At 38.8% G+C, this 25916-nt stretch overlaps 1 protein-coding gene across 18 annotated transcripts in view; it reads left to right on the top strand.

The window, feature by feature from the left end:
- DAB1 (DAB adaptor protein 1) overlaps window positions 1-25916 on the top strand; it is a 435450-nt gene that overhangs the window by 291672 nt on the left and 117862 nt on the right. For 12 of the 18 annotated variants that reach the window (XR_004358564.1, XM_032696501.1, XM_032696516.1 and 9 more), the window contains one exon: window positions 11272-11384. The exons of 5 other annotated variants lie outside the window; for them this stretch is intronic. The gene's annotated coding sequence lies outside the window, so the exon portion shown is untranslated. Of the gene's footprint in view, window positions 1-11271; window positions 11385-25756; window positions 25839-25916 lie in introns of all 18 variants that reach the window. One more of the 18 variants, XM_032696505.1, reaches the window with a different exon arrangement.

Below are 25916 nucleotides of genomic sequence, written 5' to 3'. Positions count from 1 at the left end.
TGACGCCATAGTGTGTATTAATCTTGCTGAGTCCTTATGAGAGTCCTAATTGTTCCAGCAATTGCTTCCTGTAAGAGGTTGGCTATACTGGGTACATTAGGGAGAGGACAGTGCTGAATAGAATGAATTGTGTATTCAGATGTACTTTAGCTTGTACTTTAGTTGCAAAAAGTGGAGAAAATCTTGTCTGCCTGTCTTGAAAGTAAGGAGGGGTGATGTCTGGAGGAACAGTTCCAATGCTTGACAATTAATAATAGCACTTCGAAGAGAAGCTTTTAGCAGAAGGCAAGCACGTAGGTTACAGAGAAGTACAGAGAACAATGTATTTTTTGTGCTAATATGTTGAGATCAAATAACTCATTAATAGGAGAATAATTTATAAGGATGATGCAAGTAGAAGAGTAAAGTTCTTCTAAATATTAATCTATTGCATATATTATTTATTGTAATAGAATTTTGACTAGTAGACATGGGAGACCAAAATGCCTTGCAACTTGTAGAGTTCACAAAGTGCTTTTTTAAAAGAAATTTCCCTTAAGTGGAAAATGCTGGTGTAATGTTTTGGTGAGATGCTGGAAAAGCAGTAACTTGTAAAGTTGGTTAGTGCATCTCTGTGCAGTGGTGTGAGAGAGAAACTTCTTTGTCATGGTGCAGTATGAAGTCTGCAGGGCTCTGGGCAGAGCTTGCAGATAAAGGACTTAGGGTCACTCATTCTGAGGAGCAAATAGTGTGTACGTGACTACTACGGTGGGGAGAAGGTGAACTTACCTGTGGAGTATTGAACTAGGCACAGGAGAACTGGATGCTTGGGAGTGTAGGAGCCTGGTTGTGCAATGAAGCAGTTTTGCCTGAATGAATCAAGGATGTTTGTTCTCTCCAGTTTTTTAATATTTAAAGCTTATGAGAAAGATCTTTATATATATATATATTTAATATATGTATTGTATAAGATATAGAAAAGCTTTTCTATAAAAGTAGGAGTCACTAACAGGGTCTTATGGTATCATAACAACATCTTAGAGTCATAGAATGGCCTGGGTTGGAAGAGACCTTAAAAGATTATCCATTTCCAACTCCCCCACCATGGGCAGGGACACCTTCCACTAGACCAGGTTGCTCCAAGCCCCATCCAACCTGGCCTTGAACACTTCGAGGGTTGAGACAGCCACAACTACTCTGGGCAGCCTGTGTCAGGGCCTTACCATCCTCACAGGTGAAGAATTTCTTCCTCATCTCTAATCCAACCCTCCCCTCTGTCCGTGTAAGCCATTCCCCATTGTCCTGTCACTCCAGGCTGTGAACAGTCTCTCTCCATCTTTCTTGTCGGCTCCTTCAGGTACTTGAAGGGCTGTTAGGTGACCTTGAAGCCTTCTCCTATCCAGACTGAACAATCCCAGTTCTCTCAGCCTTTCCTCATAGCAGCGGTGCTCCATCCCTCTGATTACATTGGTTGCCTCCTCTGGACTTGCTGGAACAGGTCAATGTCCTTCCTGTGCTGTAAATCACACTTGGGAAGAGAAACTCTTGAGTTTTGGCACCAATAAAAGTGTCTTACTGACCCTCCCACCTCCAGTCTAACATACCAAAGGTTACCTTTTTAAAGTCAGAGAAGTCCATTACATTTTGTTGTTATAGTCTTAGGAGCTGTGCTACAGTGTACTCAATAATATTTCAAAAATGCAATGTGAAAAACAGCTCAGGGAAGAGTCAGGGTACAGAAAAGGAACAGCTGCCATTATAGGTACAATGTGTTATTAACCACGGCCTCCCTTTTATTCACTGAATAATTGTGTATTCAGCAGTGTGATGTCTGTTAATAAACTGGAGTGGGATACCTTTTAGTTGTTTTTTGCAAAGGTGTTATGTGCTGGCCTACTTCTTCAGGAGTATGTGTAGGCAATTATGTTATGTATTCTGTTTTTGAACAAAGCCTTACAGATTTCTGTCATTCAAAAACCTGACATGACTCTGAACCCCCTCCTGTGATAATTCTGATTGATCACTGATGCTTTTAAGGCACTAATACAACCTGTAGAAGAATTCTTAGTGTGTGACAGAAATGTATCCTGCTTATTTTGAAGAAGTGGAGTTCATATATGTTCACAAAGATTTGTAAAACAGTTCCTTGTGTATCTTTGCAATGATTGTAAGTTAGACAGTGTGTTGTAATTGAGGCTTCAGCCTTCTTTATATTTTGTGAAAGCTTTTGATGTGTTTCTTACTGTTCTTGTATGATTTTCTGGCACCTGTTGATGTTTGAAAGATGATTGTTATGTTTCAGAGGTTTGGGTAGAAAAGAGCTTTTCTGATGTTAACTGCTGTTAACTTTTCTGGAGTTAGTCAGAGATGCTCTTCCTGCCATTATGTGATCTTCATATATTGTTGTTACTGATTCAGTTGTGTGTGGGAATGTGTTCTGCTTAACATAAATAAAATGTTGCCTGCCCTTGGGTTTATACTGTGGTAAAACAGACCTAATCGTGCTCTACTTTAATGCTTTGTGCTGTTGTTGTGTAGCAGTAAATCTTACAGACAGGGATTCTGTCCCCTGGGGATCCAGTTTTCTTTGTACCCAAGTGAGCAGTAAAAAAAGCTTTTCACCTGCATAGAAACCTGTAGGCCTGTAAGCTCTGCATGTGCTTCTGATATCAATGCCTTCATATATGGCTGTAGGTAGAAAATGTAAGACCACTTTCTGAAATGGCCATCATAGCTTCCTAATGAGACACTTGGATTTTTTTTCCTCTTGTGACAGAGTTAAATGTTACATATTAGCCATAATGCTTAAATTGATGAAGTGTAAAACTAGTGAAATGGGTTACTGGGAAAGGAAGTGAAAATATTATGAACCATATGCCCTAATTTATGTCTTCTTAGAAAATTCATCTAATGAAATTAAGTATTTGGAATAATTCAGCTTACAATATTCAACAAGAAGTATAGTAGTAATGGTAGGATGATCTTGCTTTTAATATAGTAAGGAAATTACAACTCCTTTTCTGGGGAGGAACATCAAATCTCAGTGTGTTGAGATCCATGTGCATCATCAGGTCTCTAGTTTGAGTTTTTTTCCTATGAATAGGCTTACACAATTTGGTGTAATTGAGTAACTGTGACAGCAGCTTCTGCTGTGTTCTTTGTGACCCTAAACAGAGGCAAATGAGATGCATGTTCTTCACATTAAGAACATGCATGTTCTTAATCTGGTTCCTAGTACCCTGAGTTAGCTCTGCTTTCCTCACGGCTCCTTATCTGGATGCAGCTCCTCTCTTACAGATGATTGTCTCATCCACTCTAATCCTCCCCCTCCCCTGAAGCAGTTTTTACCTCTTGACTCTCAGACTAAACCTCCCAAGTCCTCCATTATTAAACAGCACTTCAAAATTCTTCTCTTCTGCTTCTTGTGATACAAGACTTCACGTCAAAGTCTATTCCTTTCTTCTCTGGTCTGATACTTACATTTTATGCATTCAAACTCAGCAGCTTTCTGGGTGCCTTGATGGAAAGACAAACCTCTTGCTGTCACTTTCACTGGTTTGTGTAATTTCAGTTCAGAGCAATAATTAAAGAAACAGCCTGTTTTCCAGGACAATGTTAATAGGAAAGTGCATGCACATTTTAATTCCTTCTGGAGGCTGCAGGAGGGTTGACAGTGTAGAGGGATTTTAATATAAAGGAGTCGTCCCTGCAGAAGTGTGAAATCTCATTTTTTACTTTAGGTAGTTTTGGCTTTGGGATTTTTGGATTGTGGCTTTTTTTGTGTGTCTGTTTGTTAGCAGGTATTGGGTTCTGGTTTTTTGTTTGTTTGTTTTTTGGGGGGAGGTGGGTTTAATATTAGCAAAAAAACCCAGATCCATTGTATGGAGACCAACTCTTACTTCTGGTTTCAAAACTCAGAAAACTTTTCAAAAACGTTCATGATGATTATTTAACATGGTCAAGACACGGTATTTCCCTGCAATCTAAATCTTGGAAGTGATTAAACTCATTTCTCTTCCCTCATGTCCTGAAAATCACACCAAAGCAGACACCTTTGACATGTAAAATTGTAACCTGAACAGTTAAAAATCTGGCAAAGTTGCAAAGTAATTCAAGGGAGTAATTGAAGGGAGTGGGAAGTGTCAGACAACCTTATCCACAGGTGGTGCTTCCTACCCTGGCTTTGAGTAGAGAAAATTAAAATAGGTAACTTTAAGGGAATTATTTAGCAGTGTTACTGTTCATAACAGCATCATAAATAAAATGCACAGAATTTTTGGTGATGTATCAGACCTTGAGATCAAAGATGTTAAGAGGTGGTTGGAAGAGCAGATTGTGTAGGGATTATGTACTCATTAAGGTACTCTGAGTCTGGTCAATGGAACATGTGTTACAGCCAGTGACTCCTGTGAGGTGGAGCACAAGGGTCATAGATACCAAGAGTCCTGTTGACTCCAGTTGGTGGGAAAGAGAAGAATTTAAACTACGCTGGAGTTTGAGTCTTAGAAGAGAATGTGAAATGTGAGGAGCTTGGAAAATGGATCCAACTTGATGAACTCTTACACCTGGGAAGTGATTGAGAGCTTCTGAAGAAGGAATGCAGTACATGTAGTCCTAGTGCTTGAGCAGATTCAGGTGCTTTGCCTTTTGTAATTGTTTCACAGTTCTGAGGCTGCCAAACTACCTTGTGGTGATTCAGCTATTTCTTATCAAGAGTTTTTTAGCAACTAGTATTGCATTAGCAAGAACATAGTAAATGTGAGGGTGGTGAGGCACTGGATTTCCCAGAGTAGTTGTGGCTGCCCCATCCCTGGAAGTGTTCAAGGCCAGGTTGGACGGGGCTTGGAGCAACCTGGGATAGTGGAAGGTGTCCCTGCCCATGGCAGAGGGTTGGACTGAGGTTATCTTTAAGGTCCCTTCCAACCCAAACCATTCTGTGATTCTGTCTTCTGCCACATAATACCAGTATCGACTGTTGACTTCAGTTTTCAGGAATCTGTAAAAGTACCTCCACCTCTACATTTTCAGGATAATCATTGTGTTTTTAATGACTATACATGTCTGAAGCATTTTACTTAGGAAAGTGAGTTTTGGGATGTGTTGTTGGAATTCAGTTGGAGGAAGATATAAATAAAGATATAAATAAAACCAATATCACTGTCCTTGGGCCTTCACTAGAGAATTCAAGACATGCAAATGCTAAATCAGTGAGTGGAAATGTCATCCTTCAAAGACATGTGAAATACAAGGACTATGATAAAAGTCTTGTGCACTTAAAGGTAAGTGAGTTACAAAGAAAGCTTGTAGTTCATGGAATTATATCCACGAGTCTTTTAATATACTCAGGTTGTTCTTTATCTCCTGTGGAGCATTTCAGAATTTGTTTCCCTGGAGGTGACTGAAGTAAGGCAAGAAAAATCCTACCTGATCTTTAATAATCCTTCACATGCATGGTAATACTCCAGAATTATACTATCATTGGATAATTTGCACTTAAATCCTTTCATTTCTGTGCTCCCATCCTAAAAAAAAATCCTTTAGTGTTCTAGGGACCCAGGGATCGCCTACTTGAAATACCTTGGCCTTGTTGCCAGTTTAGTCTCACCTGCTTAGACTGATTTATTGTGGGTTTTTTTTTTTCAGAGGGCAAGACTGAAAAATACATTTCTCCCATTATAGTTAATAGATTCAGGAAGTAATTTGCAGATCAGGAAACAATGGATCTCATCTAATAAAAGCACTGCCTAGGTAATTCATAAGGAGGATAAACTTGTATTGTTAAGCTTGCACATTTTGCTCCTATTTGTAGGCCATATATTGCTCTCCTGTGCTTTCCACCATTAAGCAGTAATGTTATTGCATTAGTAAAAAAAGCACTGCTGCTTTGACTGGCTTTCCAAACCACATACAAAATCAAATAATGCATTTTACTGAATTATGAAGAACTGTGTTATTTGTTTGTAACCGCTCACTTAGTTATTGCTCTCAGGGCTCCGTGTTACAATTTAATCACTTCTCTGCGTCTCTTGAGTTCACACAGGCTGGTGTGAGGCAGTGAGGGGACAAAGCAAAATGACTGGCAGCTAAGTGTTTCAATCAGTCAAGATACTGATTTATTTCTTTGAGGAGGAGTGTAAAGGAAATGAGAATGGCTGTTTTTTGTAACTGATGTGCTGAATAGTCATCAGTTAAACTGTGGAGGTCATACATATGTGCTGAAATCTTGAGAAAGGAAAAAAACCCACTAGAGTGTGTCTTGTCTCCCACACTGCACACAGTCTGTGGGAAGCTTCTGATGTTCAGCATGTCTTAAAAAGGCAGCACAAAGGATGAGTCTGGAATCCTTTCACTTACGGGGTTTTTATCACAAAAGAAGTGATATGAAGCATTAAAAGGCAGGGGGTTAGAAATTCTTTGTTGTCTGTCTAGTTACTGTATACAGCTGTGAAGTTTTTAACTGTATCCAGGACATTATACTGCAGAATGTTTAAACTGCACCAAATGAATTGCAATAGGGAAGGTGGTGTGAATATCAGTGCCAATGGATCCCTTTTAGAGTAAAAAATATAACTCAACTAGAGCAAAAATAGGAGTAAAAACATTGGTGGAATATGATAGCTTTGCTTTAAAAATATTCGTAGGTGTGCCTGAATAGGAACAGATACATTAAAGTTTTCATTGCCGACTTTTGCAATAGAAACCATGTAATTTTATATCCCCCTTGAAGTGTTGTTTTTAATCTGAAAAAATAATAATTTTTAGATAGTCAAAGCAATAAATATCCTATAGCAAACCTGACAGCATTAGATGATAGAGTTAAGAGATAGAAAAATTCAACTAAAGTTTTTTGCTAATGGTGTAAAATCCCTTCTTTTGCCCAATTCTGTATTCCATCTGAACTCATACAGATATAAAATCCAGAGGAAGCAAGCAGATAGTTTTGAATGAAATTAGGTCTTTTCTAAGAGTTTAAATCTCCAGAGCCCTGTGAAAATCTGTGCTCAACAATCTTTGCTTTTATAGTAAGGAAGATACCTTACCTATCAAGAGACTGCTTTAGTGGGGTATTCCCTAGAAAGCCCACTCTAGCCTAGCCTACATTTCATGTTCTTTCTCTAACCTAAATCCTGAGGTTTTCAAACAGTTTCATAAAATGTATGCACTAAAATTTGATGAAAATGTGGCTGCATGGAAAAAGAACTACTTTAGAAGATTTTAGTGCTGACAATAGGGAAACTTTTTACTGCCTCATGGAAAACTGCATGGCTGAAACTGTGACTACAGGGAGAGAAAAGGGGACTTGCCTCTTGGTCAGAGGAGAAATTTCCAGGTTTGCTGCTAAATGCACTCTGGGGAGGTGAAGGTATCTGTGATATGAAATGATAAAAGATAAAAGCAGCCCATTTTATTGCAGGGACTGGATGGCAAAGGAGAAGCCCCACTTCTTGATTACACTGATTTCTGGATGTTTTATGCCTGTTGCAGGTACTACATCCAAATGAATTGATATTTCTTTTTATGGCACCCATTAAGACAGATTTTCAGGCCTGTTTTCTCTCTTTCATAGGGAAAGTGCAAGATATGGTGATAGATATATGAACATGATAGTTGTGGAAGATAAAGGAGAAGAGAAAATGTACTGTGGGCAGGAAACAGCTGCTTCAGCATTTCTTTTCCCTCCTGTCTATTTTTTCTGAGCTAACAGTCCATTCAGTCTGAATACAGATCTGTTCTTAATGTGTTGAACTGCATTATTTAGCCCACCACTGCAAGCCAAATTGTTATCCCTGGAGATAAAATTGCTAAGTTGATTTAATGGAGCTTTGTTAATCTAGAATTTCATTTATATCTTCTCTTGGATCTGTGCACTGTAGTTTCTCTGTGTTTAGTAAGGATGATTCTGACAAAAAGGCACAAATACACAGTGATAGCAGCTCTTTAGCTCCTCGATGCCTGCAAGAAGAGGAGACCCTTGTCTTGTAAGAAGCACTTACAACTTGCTATTAAGTCCTGTAGTTCCTGTGTTCGCAGCACATCGATCCTTTAGAAGTGAGACACTGAAGAAGCAGATCTCTATCGTGCTCCTTGGCTGTGAGTGATTACTGAGAAACACAGAAAAGACTACCTGAGTGGTTTATTCATAATCTGCTTAGTGGCTGCATTCCTTACTCCTGCGTGGTTTGAATGCCACTTGCTACAACCACCAGTTGAAAACACAACCAGCCACTGGCTGAAAAGATCTGTAGTGGTTAAAAATACTGTGAGACAGAGAGAGAGAGATGGATCAGATAGTCCTCTGGAAGAATTTGGAGAAGGATTATGTAAAAGAGAGAATTTGCAAGCCTGGAATGTGTTTTCCCCTACAGTATCTATTTCGATTTTCTGTGAAATGACTCTCAATATTTAGGTTATTTCACATTTTGTTATGATCTCTTGGAGGGAGATCAGCTTTGAGATTTACAGTCTGAAAACAGGTTGAAATGGTTCTTGATGATGTCTGGAATGTTTTGCAAGGTTTTAGCAGCTGATATGGTGCAGATGAGTGCATAATACAAATAATAACATTTATTTTCTGTATTGCAATCCCATTCCCTAGAACTGTGCAGATGCACTGGAGCTCTCCTTTCCTTCATTTCTGTGTGTGTGATCCTAGACACTGTATAAAACAGGGGAAACTCCCCTCAGTTATGTTTTATAGCAATTTTCTGATGAGGAAATACCAGAATGATGGGACTCTGGTTATGAGCTAGTCAGTGGTGTCAGTATTAAGATATCAACATCTTTAACTCTTTCTTTCTTGTTGATTAGATCACACAATAAAAAACATATTCAAGATGAAATTTTTAACAACAGATAATTGGCTTTGGAGAACTGTGTGGCACTGAAGATACTTGTTTGACAGCAACCTGTGGTGCTGTAGATAGGAAGGGTCAGAAATGGGATGAGCATAAGTTATTCATGGTGTGTGATAAAAATGATAATCCCGGTGTTGTTCTCCCACATCAAGGACAGAATTATGAAGGAGGCCACTAAAATGTTTTTTTACAGTCATGTTTTGAGTGGACTGTGAGTGGAGCAAGACTGAGATTTACAGACAAGAAGCTGTAGTAATTGGCTTCTGAGCCAGCAACTCATTGATGGGCTGTGCAGAATTTAAATTAACTCATGGATCAAGGTGTTCATCACGTTGTACTGAACCTGGTCACTCAGTACTGTCTCTAATGAGGGAGGGGAGAAAAGCTTCCATCTAACCTCTCAGCTGTCCTGTCTTCCTCAAGAAAATGCATCCACTAGACCTTTCCAGATTGTTTTGCAATGTTTTGCCTGATATGATGCAGGAGCACGTGAGCTCTGGCTACTGAGCAAAGTAACCATCTCACCTGGCTTGAATAGCATTTACCATGCGAAATAAGTTTTTCTGCAACAGGTTTTTATAGGATCAAGCTTCTTCTTGCTGGATTTGATTGTGTATTTCTTAATGGAAAAAATAAAAAGTTCTGAATTACCTGTGAAATGCTCAGTGTTTAAAGCTTTCTGCTTGCTAACAGCTTTCTAGTTTGTGTTTGTTTGTCCATAAAGTCTGTTCTTTCTTAAAGTATTCTGTCTCCTCAGAGCAATCTTCAGCTAAAAGTGAGACCAGATTTGCACCATGAGCAGTTTAGTGTCTTGAAGCTGAGATTTGTGTTAGGGAAAATGTGCTTGTTGTGATGCAAGGACAAAAGGTGGTCTTGCCCAGATTCCCATGTTGGTCCATAATTAATGTATTTCTTTCCTGTTAGTTTCAAAGGATTTCTTTCTAGTCAGGAGTTAAATGGAACCATTCAGTGTTTATATTTATGCAAATGATCGTTGTGTCACTCCAGTTGCAACATTAAAGAAAAAAAGCCAGATATTTTACATGCCTTTGAGTATTAAAGTGATTACAATTACCTACATAAAAGCAGTTGCTTTATTAATTAATTAACTTGGAGAAAAAAGGCTAGTGACCCTCTGAAGGAATATCAATAACTGAAACATTAATTATGTAAATAAGATCTGTCTTTACTGTTCATTACTCATAGTTTAACATGAAAATTGCCTTTTAAAATAATGCCTCATTCATATATTTCAATAAATATCTAATCTGCCTGGTCTGTCACTTGAATCTAGAGTTTGAGACAAAGACTCTGCAGTGACATGGGTACAGACCCTGTGGCACTTCCTTTGAGCCACCAGCACCCATTTCCTAATTGCTGGGCTGGCATTTTTTGATTTTCTGGGGGTCATCCTCTCTGAGGCAGCAGTCCCCCCTGGGAATGAGTTCTTGCAAAATTTGTGTCCAGAGAGATGGAGTTGCTGTGAGGTGAGGAAAGAGAGGAAGAAGCAGCAAAATATTTGAAGAGGTTTTGTGACTCTTGTGGTTTCGAAAGGGAGGCCGTAGCAGAGCTGCAGAACCAGCCCATCTCCAAATCCTGTTTGAGGCTGTTGAGATGTAGAATTACTAAGCAGAGGTAGTAGTACCAAGACAAACCAATACCACAGTTAGACCATGTGTTTGGTTACTGTGAACCTGTGCGCTCAGTAATCTTGCTGCTCCTTTTTACCTTTTGAAAATGTGACTGTGTGCCTCCTGGCAAGTGCTGCAGGTGATTTCATACAGGCTATGAGAATATTTCCCCTGTATTTCCTCTGCCTTTTTATTTTCTAAAGTTTCACAGGGTGTATTAGCAAATTCTGATGTAGGATTCCTGGTGGGTTTTATTCCATTCCATATCCCTAAAGACAACAGTCAGAGGTTTCTAGAGCTACATCTTGCTCAGGTGTCTGAGTATACCTGTAAGAGAAGGAAGAGTTGTGCTTCTTTTTCATAATATCAAAGGCTGTGCTGCAAATAATCTTGTTTCAATTTTGCGTATGCAGACAAAAAGTAGTAGCCCTGCAGTCCCAGAAAATCTTTTACTTCCCACTCCCTGAAGAGTACCTTCTTATATGCCTAAGATGTTCAGATTTCCTGTTTTTAATGCCTTAGCACTCGCTTTGCCCACAGCAGGAAGGGCTGATGAAGAAATGTGTGTGTCCCCCCCCTTTCCCTTGTAGCATGATAAATTGTGGAAGTCCTGATTGAAAATTCTAATCACAGCCTTGCAGTCCTTCAGATCACAACCCTTGACAGTTGATTCACTCCTTTTCATGCCTGCTGCCTCTGACTGCTCCTGGTGCCTCTTATGCATGAGTCTATCATTAGCACACAAAGCATGATGGATTGGTTGGGGTACCTCTGTCCTTAGAACCTGGGAAATGCTTCTTTTTCAGAGTCAAAGAACCTGTGTGTGAAATCGTCATGAATGAGAGAAGAAAGTAATACAGTATTGGATGTGCCTGTTTGCTGCCACTGTTTAGAGGGAAAATGATGCATTATGGGGACTGTAAGTATATGGTCTGTTTGTTTGGGGTTTTACTCCTCACTGGTGAAGGATGCAGAAAATCACAGATTTTAAGCAATGCATAAGCTGAGTCAGGCAGATGCACAGAATTTATAGTATTTTTTTGGAAATCAGAACTGTAAATACTTCCAAAATCCTGCTTAAAGATCAGCCTGTTCATGAAATCTTTTAACTTTCAGTGTGATCTGATGACTGAAATGATTACAAATAGTGGCTTTTGGTACTCACTGTGGATTCCATTCACTTTTGTGGATTCTCTTCTATAGACCCTTTCAACAGGAAACTTTTGCAAATGTTTGCATCTTGCAAATGCTTTTATTCATCTGTGTGACTTGGCATTTAATGTTTCAGTGAACAAGACAGTTAAGTTTTGGCTCCAGTGAAAGATTGATAGGAACAATTTTCGAATGTGGTATCACAACAAAGTGAAAATATGTCATGTTCAAATACTGAGCTCTGATGCGTCATGTGGTCTTGTAATAAATGAAATAGCACTACAGACCTGACAGATCTGCAAGAAAATGGTTTTAAATTTATGATGATTAATTTTCAAGATGAACTGCAATGAAAAAAATTGTTAGTAGATACTTAAAGAAGGTAAGGGGAAACAGCTTTCTGAAATGATAACAGGCAGGTAATGATAAAGCTGCCTTCACTTTTATATCATGCTTTCCTAAATTTTTGCAATGAGGAAATTGATATTCTGGCTGCTGCAGCTGGCATTAACAGCTATTCATGGAACTGTAACATCTCATGGCAATTCCTCTTCTTGGATTTGTACTATTGCTTGGTGCTGGTTGTCTCGGAAATAGGAGTATCGCAAAGCAAAGCTGAAGATTTTCTACCAGGTCTGTGATTCTCTCAGAGCTATGAAAATAAAACAGCACTGAACTTGATGAGAAAACCGAAGTAGCTTGATAGTGCCTTGAAAGAAAAAGAAACTTTTCTGAAACTCCGCATGTTAATTCATCTTGAGGATTTGCCGCTTGAATATTGACATTGTTTTGCATTAGGACAATTAAATGTAAAGAGTATTGTTTGGTAAAGTATCAACCAATTTATTTAAACATTGTTAGGTAGTTTCAGGCTAAAACCAGGCCTTGATAGGTCTTATACTTTGCAAGAAGTCAGCCATATATGGCAAGTGCTTAAGTTTTATTTGCATTGATTTAGGTTTATTTCTAACAGTGGGGTTCCTTGCTTCACTTCTTTCCATTTCACTGGGTTTGCACAGATGCCTTGGCAATCAACAAGTGCAGAATAGCTTTCTGCACCCGTTAGGACTTTGTAGTTGCTGGCAAACATGATTTAATGAAATGAATGAAGGAACTATACACCGGGACAGATCCTGGATCCAGTGTAAATTGGCAGAGCTCTGTTGCCCTGCACAGCTGGTTTGAAGTTGTTGTTCCGAGCTGTTGCAGATCAGAAACTGCATTAAACTGAGTGATGATTACGTGTTAACTCTTTCTTTGGTAGCATTTAGTTCAACTGACACTTACTTTTTGATTACAGATTGCCAGTTGAAGACTGTCTTAAGTAGATACAGGCTTTTACATATACACACATACAGAGACCATCTAGTCAATATATAAAATAATATATGGAAGCAGTGACTTTATTTTGCTGCTTATTTGAGTATTTGTTCAGCAGTTTTGCCTCCTGCAAGACCTCTTTGCTTTATCTAATGTCTCTCTTGTAATATGAACTCCTGCCAAATGCAGGAAGGTAAAAGTGTTAGTTTGTTTTAGAGTCGAGAATACTCTGGAAGACTTTCATGATCAGGACTGATCAGTTACACTGTGGCATTTACAATTGGATAGAATTCAAAGTTTCTTAAGCATAAATATTCACAAGCACTCCATGTCTCATGTGAATGTGTTGTTCAGTGATTCTGATGTCTGTTGGCACCTGACATGAAGTGACCAGAAAACTGTATTCATAACTTTCAATAACAATTGGATTGTGTCTCTTTTGCAGTTTCTGACAAGTTTAGCTCTCAAATAACCTGTTGGTTTTTACCATCTGAGCTGATAAAGCTTTATAAACTTTGGAAGTTAATTCAGAGAACATTTGAGTTTTACTTGCCTTTGAAGGAGAAGTTCCGTGTGTAGGGGGCTGGGTTATATTTAGGTGGGTAAAACTTCATGATTGTCTTAAGGATTTATATTGTCTGTAGTTACACACAAGATCCAATGGTCTAAAGGCATTAGAAAAGTGGTTTTATTTTTAAAAAAACATGGTTTTCAGTTCTCTATTTTGTCTGTATTAAATTAGATTTTCTGATATGTTTAAGTCAGTGGAATTTCATCTTCCATTTCATTACATAAGCATCATCAGAAAAGATTTCATGAAACAACTATAAAGACATCTCCAAATTGCTCTCTATTACCATGGAGAGCTGCAATTCTGGCCTTTGTAGCTGTACCCAAATGAAGGTTAATCCAGGCAGCAGGAGCACTGCCCGTGTGCCAACTGTGCCAGCTCTATTTCAAGGAGCCTGTCCAAGCCTGCCCACCACCATCAGGGCTCACTTTTCACAGCCTAGTCCTGGCTAGTTGGGGTCTAACTTAATTCTGTTCACACAAGATGTATTCCTATTTTCTGGGTTTATGTGTCGAGGATTTTTGCAGCAACTGGAGATTCTAAATGTAAACTCATCACATTTTAAATGTTCCAAAATTTAAAAAAAAAAAAAAAAGTAAACCTGACTAGTTGGTGGGTTTTGTGTGTGATCTTGTAGTGATCTTGTGTGTGAAGGGCACTCGAGGCAAGGGCACTCTTGCCTCGAGTGCCTGCTGACAGGGATGAATTGGTGTTGGGTCTCATTGACTTGTCTGTGGCTTTACATTATACTGGAATTGGCTTGAAGAAAGATTTCCAAGATTTTCTTAAAATGTCCTGTAAATACATTTCACTGAATAGTGTGGATTCTTTTTAAAAATTGTAACAGACATTTCCTGATTTTCTTTGCTTGCAAATTTACTGTGAAAAAGGTTTCTTATTTACAAAATATTTATCGCTGTAACGAAAGTATGTAGCTTCTTAACACACAATGGAAAATACTCGTAAAACTTTTAAAACTATGTTAATATTTGAGATTAGTATTCTAAATCCTGTCAAGAAGTACCTAAATTATATCAACCTCAGTGACTAAATTTTGACATTTACAGATGGGCCTTTGACTTTACAGTTTGTCAGATGTGACCTGCATATCCTAGGCTATATCAAATCTGGAATCTGGAGTATGGAGCTGGAATCCATCTGTGCAGGCAAAATTTTTTTAAATTTCACTGTACCTACTTTTTATACTTTAAGATAATTTCCATGTGAGATGATGTGACTTACCACTACTGATACAGTTATTAGATTATATTGGAATTATTGGTTATTAGAGTATTAGAACTAATTTGAATTAAAGAGTGCTTATGAGTTTTGGACCTTGTGTGAAATATTTTGATATGTACTTTGACAAGATGAGCCAAACCGTTGGTGGAGATTTTAGTTTGCCTCTGAAACCAGAGAAATATTTTGCTTCTAAAAAATGAGTGTAGAAGCTTCAATATGTGATGAACTTTTCAATTTGTTGGTGGAGCTGCTCATACACACCTCTGTGCTTACTCAAAGGGAAATTTGTGTACTTGGAAGTTTTGTTTGAGAGACTTTGCAGGTTCAGAAAGTTCACCATATAAACTCTGTGTATGTGCCTAATGGTAATGGCTGGGAAAATGAAAGGTACCAAGAAAGCTAAAATTCCATCCTGCTCTGCCATTGTTTGCTGGAAGTGACCAAAGCTCATTTGCAATAGGTGATACAATATTCAAGTTGTATCCTGGCAGATGAAGGCAGACCAATAAAAAGACACTGAGATAATATGTAAAGGCAAGATTTGTACTTCCCCAAGAAAATGTGGATTTCCATATAGCCTATTTTAAGTCAAATACCATGCTTTAATATGTAATAAAAATATGTTCTATAATAAAATTGAGAAGGCTGTATTGATATGTTCATGTTTTAAGCAATAATCGGTGTGGCTTGTCTAAAATGGTCTAGACTTTCATTTTAACATGTAGTGACAAAGTGGAAAGGCTGTACAGACGTATGGTGCTTTAATTAATGGGGGCAATACTAAGCTTTGAAAGTCCTCTGGAGCTTTTGTCTCTGTTGGAACATTGTCTGTGCTGTGAATCTTCCCTAATAGTTAAAGCAAATGAAGTAAAATAGCCTTTGGGCTATTTTGTTACACTCTGTTGTTGGGGAAAAATTAATCCTGTGCCATTTTGCATTTGCTGTCTGTGAATCAAACTGTGAAAGCTAATTTAAAAACTTTCACACTCGGCTTGAATGAGGACTGTCAGTGCTTGGAGAATGTCAAATAGAACACAATTAGCTCCAAGTGGGCTAGCTCAGATATACCCACCAGCCTCAGAATGCCCAGCCTTAATGACTGCTCTGATAAACTAACAGAGGTGACAGAAAAGAATTTAAAAGAATTAAGTTGCTGCTGAAAACTCACCCTGTATAGAAGAGATCTTTGAAACCGAAGTAGTTTGTACATCAAGGGGCAGGGAGGTGATGAGACCCTGTGGAAAGCTAAATACAACACAGAGCTGCATCTGTGAAAGGGAGGAAAAAAACGCTGATGAACCTGATCAGAAATTTTAAAGACATAAATTATTTAGGTGTTTGTTAATTGTTGAGCAGTTAAGTTGCCATTTATGGTCCCTGAAGTAGTTGGGTGTCATAGGTATTTATAGAAGAGGCAGCTGGTACAGCTGTGGTAGACTGAAGTCCTGGAATGTTTTAGGGAATGATGGAACTGCTGCTGTTCTAGTTGGGAGAAATAATGGGGGTTTGAAGTTAATCTCAATTGTATCCGTTTATGAAATGCTGCATTGACCAATAATGGGGACATCAGGTCTGAACTTAACTGATAGAGTGACATTCCAAGCTTTGTTCAGGGTATTCAGAGTAACTCTCACGCAGATCTCTCAGACTGCAAATGTTCTAGAGATGGGGATTTTAGGAAAAAGACTGAAGAAGAAATAGCTGAAGTTGTGAGGAGTTATCTACAATGACATTAGCTGCCACTCTAAGTGGACTGTGGCTTTTGGATATTATTTTTCCATGACCGCATGTCAGAAAAGGTGTTTAGAGCTCATTCAAAACCTTTTTATAATTTTTTCTTCCCTGTTTTTCTTGGAGAAGGCTACCTGCAGAGTCTTATCTTCAGGTGCCAAGTGAGGTCTCAGCTCCAGTTACTTGATGAGAATTATAGTGAGCGACCACTGATTTTCCTCATGGAGAGAGACCTTGATGGTAAATTGAAAAGAACTCAATCTGTAAATTAGCATTTTATATGTCATGCCTTCTTATTTGAGCAACACGAATCGTGCAGACAACAGCAACATTTTTAGTTAATGAACCCAGCCATGAGCACTGTTCACGTTTAACATATTTACAGGGGGTAGCATCCAGTCAAAAAAACCCATTAATTCTCTTTGCATGAATATGGTGTGCATGAGTGCATACATTTGTGTGTGGATTTGTATATATGTGTACACTATTAGTGTATGCAGTGTTAAAGCATATATAGTAATTCAAGAAGAATGACTAAAGAAGTTTCATTAGGCATGTAAATATATTCAGCAGAAGATTTAAAATAACTCTTAAATGGAAAAAAAGGGAAAACTGTGCCATTTGACATGAGAAATCTATTTTGAACTGTAGTATATGCACAGTCTGTTTTCTGCTTTTCCTTGCTTGAAGTTGTTGCCTGAAATATTATGGTAGCATGCAAAGGCTTGAAGTTTAATTTTAAATTTAATTTGCTTGAATGCTGGCAGGATATTTTTACATAGTAAAATGGCAACTTTGTAATATTTGGCACTCAATTTCTATAGAAATGGCATTCAGGATACAACTTTGGGCTCATAAGTAAAATAAAATTAAATCACACATGGTAATGATGATTTTAAAATATTTTCAGGACTATGTAAATGTAATTTCTGCTTTTTTTTTTTTTTTTAGTTATATGGGCATCAGGGGGGAGGGTTTGTAACAGTCATATATATATATATTTATATATAAAGCTGTGAATGAACTTTTTCAATCTGGTAATCCAAATGTTCTTTAATAGATAAAAATAGAATCAAATTATTTCACATAAAAATATAGGATTTACTTAGTGAGCTTCAAACAGAATTATTCTTCCAATAATATTCTGAATATTCTTGGGTTTTGAATAGGGTGCTAGAGGATTACTTTGCTGCTAAAGACTGGGCATCCTCACCTGTGTTTGCTTATGGTCTGGTGACACCAGTTGTTCTTCCTGATAGGATTGCTATGCCTTGCTGAGAAAATATATTTTAAAGGCTGTTATTAATCTGAAGTATTTGCTTTGAGGTGTTCAACCCTTGTTACCAATATAACTTTCTCTTCAATCGTGGTCATCTTTGTGGGGATATTTGTGAAGGTCACTGAGGATCTGTGTGGGTTATCTCCCTGTGGTGTTTCTGAGCTGTTGGCTCTGATGAGGAGCTGTCTCTGCTCATGGTGCTGCCTCCAGAGTAGGTTCATTCCCTGTGGGCAGACCCAGCCAGCAGCATCGATCCTCCTGCTGCTGCTCCTGCCAGGGCTGTAGCATGAGAGCAGAGTGCAGCATAAATCACAATGGGACATCTCTACTGTGTGTTCCTTTTAAAGTCATCAATCTGGGGAATATAAACCCCTGTCTGGAACACAGACACATATCCTTTCGTGTTGATTTGAACCACAGGCTGTGTTGCAGGTGTTCTGAGCTTGCCCTCACAACCCCTCTACCATCATCTTGGGCAGTACAGGATTTTGAGCTGGCCTCTTTGCAGGGAACTAAACTGGCAAGCAGTCCTGCCTTCTTCAACGAGGCTGCTTCTCAGCATGTCCTGGCACTGAGTGTATGTGGCAGCAGAATTTTCTTCCCACGTGGTTAGTTTGGTCAGATGAGCCCTGTTGATTGCCTTGCCAACCCTGCCATCCTGTTTTCATTGGTGCTGTACCTGAAACCAGCTGGTTTCAGGTGTGACCGTGGTGCTTTGTTGTGCTTCTGAGGTGATGTTAGATCTTAAGGGGTGTATAATTTGTGGGGAGGACCGGAGAAGATGAGAGAGAGGCATTTTTCTTGGCTGATGTCACATTTCCTAAGGAAAGTCTTTGGCTCAAAGACTCTGTGTGGTTGATTGGTTGTTTTATTTACTAAAGTAGTCCTTAATAAAGAAGTATTTACTAAAGTAGTGAATGCTCTGTGAGCGTTCGGGGCTCAAGACTGTGTTTTGTCTTTCCAAAGCTTTTTGACACTGTTTTGACACAAATGGATCTGAAAGTCACAGTTAACAACTGAAACTCCTGTTTTTCTTTCCTGTCCTGTTCAGTCCAAGTCATGTTTGAGAGATAGTTACCACTGCCAGACTCATATCACTTATTGCTGAAGTAACTTTTGCAGGAGTAGGTGCTGAAAGAATGCAGCTTGTGAGCTGAGTTCCACAAGATGCTGCAATATGGTTGTTGTACACCTGTGTTGCGTCTTTTTCCCTGAATGTTACTACACACACACACAAAAATGTAAATTACTGTTACAGAGCCAAGCACATCAGTAAAGAAATGCTAAATTTAACATTGTCCAGATGGAAGATAACAGAATGCAAAGTTGTGTGTGCAGTGTACAGAGTAACTTCTCTTTGCCATAAAATCTTAGTAGGAACATGTCTGTGCTGGAGGATCAAAGTCAGGAGTGCATGATAAAGGCAGTCACTGTGGGAAACTTCACTGCTTAGTGAGCAGAGGAGGAGGAGAAGAGTGGGGTGATCTCATGCCTCAGGGCAGCAGGACAAGGTCCTGGAGGTTGATCTGTGAGTGTCACTGCTTTTGCTGTGTGTCATGCAAGATGTCAGCTCTGGCAGATAGAGTTTGGTGTGGTAAAGTTATAAAGAGCTAGAAAGAGAATCATTAAGGGAAATGTCAGGCAACTTTAACAACACATGATGTTACCAAACACCATTTTAATTAACCCAAAATGTATTTACAGTAATCAAAATAGCAAAATCTCTTTAAAAATGGCCAAAAATGCTAACAAAATTATTGTAACAAACATTAGTTTTGGCTCAGATTTTATTGACGTGTTTTGGACTACTGTAATGTGCACATCTTTGAATAGATTACCTGAGTTTATGCATTAAATACCATTAATTGTAGTTACTGTGTAGCCACATGCAGCTTCATGTACCTATGAACTACAAGTGTAAAGTGTTTTCTGTGACTGGTTGGAAATAAGTCCACAAAACTCTTATAAGCATTGTTTGCAAAAGAAGCAATATTTTTAGACAATGAAGTGAAGTTTTCTTTGCCAATGTGATACCATGTCAACATGGGGTTTTTTGTTTGTTTGTTGGGGTTTCATTCGTTTTTAATTGACTTTATTGCTAGGCACTGTTCTGTACTGCTACTGTTCCCAGTGTAATAATAATCAATAATCTATCCTTCTCACTCTGTTTTTGAAAAAAATGTGTCTGAAGGTATAACACATTATGCATGTCTTTTTTTTTTTTAAGAAAGAAGCACCTCTATGCTCTTACTAAAATTAAAGAATATAATGTATCTTAGGCTTCTTAAAATCTAAGTAGGATGAAGAATTCGCTGCAGATGATCCTGTGGAAAGGCTTTGCAAGAGGAGGGCAATCAAATAGGGATAATTAGAGTTACTATTTAAATATGCAGAAAGCAAAAAAAGCTTATCTGGAAAAGCAGAGTGAAGTTATAACAGCATAGGACTAACGTAAGAATGATATGCAAGCAATAAAATCACATCTCCCTGCCTTTGTAAGTACAAAATAATAAGCAATATTTAATAATGGAGACTATAATAGTCTGGGTTATAAACCCAATGGTATGTGATTGTACCATTAGCTCTTACCTGAAGGGGATAGATTGGTTTAACACTGACAGAGTGGAGCTGCCTGAGGATTACAGGCATTTGGAATGTGTTTGCAGTAATTGCTGAAGATAATCTCTGAGCAGTTAACTCAGAATAATGATACAAAGTTAGCAGGATGTCTGTTCTTGGATTTTACTTCTTCCTCTGAACCAGCCTGAATGTGTGAACACCTCTGAAGGAAGGAGATGGGACTCTTGCTGCTGGTGTGATTTAAAAGGGTTTGCAGAAAAACAACGTTATGTGCTATTAAGAATAAATCCTGCTTGGCAGAGAAATGGGTAGGATGGTCTTCAAGTTCTTAATCATCCCTGATTTTGTAACTCTGTCATTATTTTCATTAATTAACTGGAGTGGGTAACACAAACATCATACTTCTTCCAAAACTAATATTGCTGCCTGCTATTTAGTCTGTGGAACTGAAAAAAAGCCCGAAACAAACCAAAATGTTAAAGTGACACACAGGCAATAACTTCATTGAGGGCGTATTTATCCCAGCGGCTTTAATTGGCCATCGTCTGCAGTCTCACCCTATTGTGCTGAGAGCCTGTCTGGTATCACAAGCTGGGCAGAGCCAGGTCTGCCTAATGCTGGGCATTGGGAGGAAGGACCTGCTGGAAACACTGGAAGTCAGAAGCTGGTGTTCTTCCCTGGGCCTCAGCTACAGGGCACGTGGGTGCCAAGGGTGCCCTGCTCAGGAGCCGGGGGCCTGACCACTGGAATTCTTTTGAGTTCCCCTGGCCCTTTCACAAGGGCTTAACCCAATGGTCCTGGCTGTCTTCCAAGTGCAGTAATTAAATTCTGCATTCCTAAATTCCCTCTCCTTTTAATTGGATTAGGTTTTCTTCACCTTTTGGCTTTAAACTCAGCTGGCAAAACAACTAGTTTTCATTGTAGCAGAAACTTTATTTCAGATTAGGTTATATTATCTTTGAATATAAAGTACATTGTTTTAAGTGCGCCAGATGTTTCAGGAGAGCAGTGTACAAGGGAGACCAGCATTTTGCTTCTATTTTTAATTGACTGTACTAAAGGGCACTCATTTGATGGTTATTCTTGTTTGCTTTCTCAGTTTACAGGCCTTGTTGAGACTGTAGAATCAAAGACAGTTTATAAGAATATTTTAGATCTTTGCTGCATCAAGGAAACTTTTTGTTTGTCTCTCTGTGCAGCTTTCATCTCTTTTGTGTAGTCAGTGAAATCTAGGGCATCACTGGAAGTTTAGTCTTCAGTGTGTATCCAAATGTTCACCTGATCATTGAGATTGCTCAGTACTTTGCAGAAACGAGCTTGTAAACAATAGAATCTGTGCTACATCTCCCCTAAAATATGGTTTGGTTTCTAGTGTGCCAGTAGCTTCTGTTCATGTACTGAAGCCTAAATAATTGATTTTTCTGTGTGTGCCATAGCACAGCATTTTAAAACCCAGGCTGCCTTGTCAATGCATATTGTGATTCTGCACATATTTTAATTAATGAACGGGGATATCCAAAAGATGTTTGAAGTAATGAGAGTGAATACATGGTTTAAATCTGAGAAGGTAATTTCTGGACTGTACAAACCTTTGCTATGGATAAAATTCAGATTAGTTCACTGAATGGTTCACCTGGCCCTAATGATACCTAAATTTAGAACTTGTGAGCACCACTGCCCTGCAATCAGAATATGTTTTGCCCTGCATAAAATGGAATTATATTAGTCAATTTGCATTAGCCAAGTCTGAAGTCTGTGTCTGGTTGGATTTAGTTGCACTCTGCTGATGACAGGGTTCTGTTTGGCTTTTTGTTTGACCTGAATATGTGTATCTTTCTTAGTGCTGTCAGTCTTCTCTCACGTTGCTCTATGTATACTCCTGTTACAGAAAATCCAAGAGCCATAGCCCTTTATTAAATTATAGAGTACATTTCTTGTACCTGTAATATTTACCTTTGGGCATTAGGACTCTTTTTTCCTAGAAAATAACCTGATAGAGGATTTCGTGGAAAGTTTTTTGTCTAACCTCTCTGAAAACTCTTGAAAGAAAAAAAAACAAAACAAGAAGACATCGAGGCATGTCTTTCTGTGAAAGTCTTTAGAAAAAAAAAAGCAGCAGTAGTGAACACTTCTGCCTCCTTTTCTTTTTAAATTAAGGAACATATTTCTTTAAAGGAATTGCACAAAAGTATTCTAAAACCCCACCTGTGTTATGGACTATAAGTGCGCTTTCTATAGCATTGTGCCCCCTTTCTCTGTATGAATTCTAGAGGACAGCTCCAAACTGACATAAAGACTTTTTGATTTGGACTAGGTTTTGTTGGTATGCAAGGAGGGCGGGTAAACCCAACACCCTGTCCTTCATCCTTCTGGAGGAGGATTAATCATGATCACAGCTGTAGAATAATGCAGATCTTTGCTGCTGGGGCTGGAGAGGGGGGAGGGATGGGCAGTAGGGAGAGCAGAGAACATCATCGGCTGTCTTGCCTTCTTCCCTTCCATGTGCCCCTCCTGCCCTTGGAGGCACCGTGGTTAATGGAGGAATTGCAAGTAGCAGATTCTCAGGAATTGTTTTTCTTCGGTGGACTGAGCTGATCCCCTTGTATTTCACTTTATGCTTGCTGTCTGCCAGAAGCATTTCTTGACTTCATGTGCACTCTCCTTTACTACAGGATAAAGCACAGAACTGTCTTTACTATATGAGAGCAGTCCATGTTAAATAAAGGCACAGATTTGCTGTTGCCCATCCTACCTTTTTTTTTTTTTTTACTAGCTTATCTTTCATGCATCTTATTTTTTTTCCTTTAATCTTAAGGAATACATTTGATTTACCGGTCAGACACACACACACACACACACACACACAGAATTTTTGCATGGATTAGTTGTTTCCTTGATGAGGCATTAGGCAATGGATGCCGAAATGCTGCTGGTTCAAAGGCACACAGATTTAGACCAGTGACTTTTACTGTGTCTCTGTAGATGACCTCTAAATGCCTTGCAGGTCAACTGTTTTTGAAATGGATAGAAATGTGCTAATTCCTTCAAGGTAAATCAGAAGGATTATGACATCTAGGAAGAAGAAACTGCCAGACAGCTCCTGAGCAATATAACTAGGACTGACCCAACAGCATCTCTAAAGCTTCCAATAAAATTGCCTGAGGAGTCTGCCAAGAAGCCAGATGCTGCTGCTGGAAAAATACCTTCTGTAGCTTGGCATTTGTCCTGTAATTGCTTCCAAGAGAGAATAAACTGTAGCATGACAGTAGAAGGTGAATGGTTCCTCACTGCACACTACTTGGGTGATTTTTAAAAATGTTTAGAATATAAGCATGATTTTGTGATGCATTACCACTCATGCAGGTCTTATACTCGTTTAACTGTTTGAGTTATCAAACATATCTTTTTTGTTTTTTTCCTTTTTCCCTGGACATTTTAGCCTGGCAGCAGTTTGGTTTTTCTTTTTCCTTCTTTTGCAGAGTCTCTAACCCAGGATCACTTGGGCTTTGATCCTGTAAGTGGGTGATATGGTCATGTAGACCTTTCCAGTTGCATGGTCATAGCAGAGTGGAGATCAGTGTGTTTCCTGGTGTGGATGTTTCTGAGTGTGGAATTACAATACAGCAAACAACACCTGGCCCCCACAGTTTCAAGGGTCATATTGTCATGTGACTCTTTTTCCCTTTAGTATATTTTCCAGAACTGTCTGTTATTATTCAGAAACACTGCTCAGTTTTATCCACGAACAGAAAATGTGTGGAGCCTTCTTAAGGGAGGTGCTTCCTTCCTTTGAAAGTGTTTAACATTCTGACTGATAGAAAGCAAAGGCATTTGTGGAGCAGTGTATAACATAATCAGATACAAGGCACTGCAATCACAAATGAGATGAGAACAGATAAGTGAATCCAAGAAAATTATTTATGGTTTGAAATTTCTCCAGTAAAATCTAGCAGCTGTTCTCAAATACTTCTGTTTGATATCATGCAGAAGCCTGCCCGCTGTTCATCTGGGCATTCTCGTGGGATTACCTGCATGAGTGACATTGCTGGTTTGAAGACTGGAGTCTTTAAATGGACTGGTCAAAACTATTTCTGTAGGTAAAACTCAGAATCACAGAATGGCCTGGTTTGGAATGGACCTTAAAGACCATCTCGTTCCAACTCTATATGGGCAGGGACACCTTCCACTAGACCAGGTTGCTCAAAACCTCATCCAACCTGGCCTTGAATACTTCCAGGTGGGATGGGCACAGGTTCTCTGGGCAGCCTGTACCAGGGCCTCGCCACCCTCACCAGGAAGAATTTCTTCCTACTCTCTAATTTAAACCTACTCTCTTTCAGTTTGAAGCCATTCCCCCTTGTCCTGTCACTAGATATCCTTGTAAAAAGTCCCTCTTTCCTTCAGCCTCCCTTCAGGTTCTAAAAGGCCACAATTAGGTCACCCATTTACCAGACAATTTAAAATAGTGATATTTGTCAGTTGTGGAACAAGAATGTAAACATTTTTACCTGTTAGTGTAAATTCATACTTATAGCCCCAGAAGCGTTTTGCTTTTTCCCCTTTGCTCTGCTAGACAATGAACTTTTGCATAAGTCAGGTCACTGAGTTTGGTGTAATAAATCAAAAGTCCATTTACAGCAAGGTGAATTCCTCTGATTAGCTTTCCTAATACTTAACTGTCAGGAAACAAGGGCTGAGTGTTGAAAAGCAGCAGTGAATAAAGATCCTGACATAAGGGCTTTTTGTTGTTGTTGACATTAGGAAAGTTTGCTTTGCTTTGCTATAATGTCAGGAAGTGTTCAGAGAATGGAAAGGCACAATGTACAAGTCAACTCATGTGACTGAGAAAATCTCAAAGGGACCTGAAAAAGTTGGTGCAAAATCCACATCCGTTAAGCAGGTTAGTATAAGGCATCATTCCAAGCTCTACTTCAGATTTCAAAGTATAGCTTAAGTGTGTAGGTATAGTGATGTTATTTTATTTAAAATGAATGAGAAGGCGAGTCTCAGTTCAGTCTCACTTGCCATATTAAGAAAGTCATCTTGAAATAAAAAAAAAAAAAAAAAATAGCTGAATTAGGATATTTCTGTAAAGGACAGGAGATGAACAAGTTTCCTTCAACTTACTGTGCCACTTAAAAACATGCTGAGCTGTCCAGGATGGGAGATGTTTAATTCCATAACCTTTTCTTCCAATTAGAATACACAGATTCTGACTGTGAGGAATTTGCATTTCAGTATGAAATGTGGTGTCTGACATTGCTTTTACCTTCTCCCTGGTGATGTTCCTGGCTGCATTCTTCTCCCTTTCCTTCAGTGTGATGATTGCACCACCGCACTTTAGTAATCATTTAACAGCTCTAATTACAGAATACTGTGATCCCAACTGTGTACTTTGTCCTTTTTACCTTCTTAGTCTCTGTTCCTTTGGTGTCAAGAGGATCACAAAAGAGCCGTTCTTCTGCTTTGCAAAAATAAATTCCAAAGGCCCTGCTTTGGTAATGTACAGATTTGCATTTTCTTGTCGCTTCGGAGTTAACGACATTGAATTTTAGACATAGAGGGGTTGGTTGGTC

Source organism: Chiroxiphia lanceolata, chromosome 9 (assembly GCF_009829145.1).
Source record: "Chiroxiphia lanceolata isolate bChiLan1 chromosome 9, bChiLan1.pri, whole genome shotgun sequence".
Taxonomy (NCBI): Eukaryota; Metazoa; Chordata; class Aves; order Passeriformes; family Pipridae; genus Chiroxiphia; species Chiroxiphia lanceolata.
This window is presented reverse-complemented; position numbering and strand designations above follow the sequence as displayed.